The 1,177-nt window shown below is 44.9% G+C and overlaps 1 non-coding gene across 1 annotated transcript; it reads left to right on the top strand.

Moving 5' to 3' along the window:
* The first annotated feature begins 872 nt into the window (after positions 1-872).
* Positions 873-975, top strand: LOC148545814 (small nucleolar RNA R71). The gene has a single exon (XR_015901310.1). It is a non-coding gene; the product is annotated as a small nucleolar RNA R71 (small nucleolar RNA).
* Positions 976-1,177: the final 202 nt, after the last annotated feature.

The raw sequence follows: 1,177 nt of genomic DNA on the forward strand, positions 1-1,177 counted from the left end.
GACCATCTTGCATTCTTCCCATCTTACTTTCCTTGCTTTACCTCTCGGGTTTCTCTCCGTGTCACTTGGGAAACTATCAGTAGGCTTGGGAATCTGCTGAGAGAGATATCCCACTTGAGACTCCAGCCTCTTGATGGTGTCTCCCTGGTTTTTGATATTAGCTTGCACTTCATCCTTGAACGCTGTTGTCTTGGACTTCCTTACATATACCTTCAAGTAGAGTCTCAATTCTGGAGAGTCTATCTTCGGATGGTGATGGTGGGTTGAGGTTGGAGGGGTGAGAAGGGCCATTCTGGTTTTGCTATGGATGTTGAGAGGTGTTGTTGGGTGGGTGCTGATATGATCTCTGTGTGGAATGTTGATGAGTTGCATTGTTGTTGGGGTTGTGATGTCTCTGGTCTTGGCTTTGATCTTGTTGATTTTTCCACCCAAAGTTTGGGTGGTTCTTCCAACCAGGAGTATAAGTTTTGGAGTACGGATCATGGGTCTATCTTGGTGTGTTCCCAATATAGTTGGCTTGTTCCCGGTCACCTTCTTCCTCTATATTTACTCTTTCTTGAGCTGCTGATGAGGTGGTGACTGCTGCAACTTGGTTTCTTTCCATCTTCTTGGTAAGGTCAGCCAGCTGCTTGGTGATCATCTTGCTTTGAGCTAGCAGTGCATCCATGTTGTTCAGCTCCATCACTCCTCGAGTGTTGCTCCTTTCAGAAGCATAGAAGTAGTCATTCTCAGCTACAGTCTCGATGACATCTACGGCTTCTTCAATGGTCTTCTTCTTGTTTGGAGATCCCCTGGATGAGTGGTCTACTGCCTTCTTTGATTCATAAGAAAGACCCTCATAGAAAATGTGTAACTGCACCCATTCATTGAACATGTCTGGCGGGCACCTTCTTGTTAAGTCCTTAAACCTCTCCCATGCTTCATAGAGAGTTTCACCATCTTGTTGCCTAAGGTTTGTACCTCAGCTCACAACCTGTTGATTCTTTGAGGAGGGTAGAATCTCGCCAAGAATTTGTTCACCACATCTTCCCATGTTGTCAAACTCTCCTTCAGGAAGGATTCCAGCCATTTAGCTGCTTTATCCTTGAGTGAAAAGGGGAACAGAAGCAGTCTATAAGTGTCAGAATGAACACCATTAGACTTCAAAGTATCACATATCCTTAGGAAGGTGGTTAGA

This window comes from Arachis ipaensis, chromosome B9 (assembly GCF_059453495.1).
Source record: "Arachis ipaensis isolate K30076 ecotype BB chromosome B9, ASM5945349v1, whole genome shotgun sequence".
NCBI classification, from domain to species: domain Eukaryota; kingdom Viridiplantae; phylum Streptophyta; class Magnoliopsida; order Fabales; family Fabaceae; genus Arachis; species Arachis ipaensis.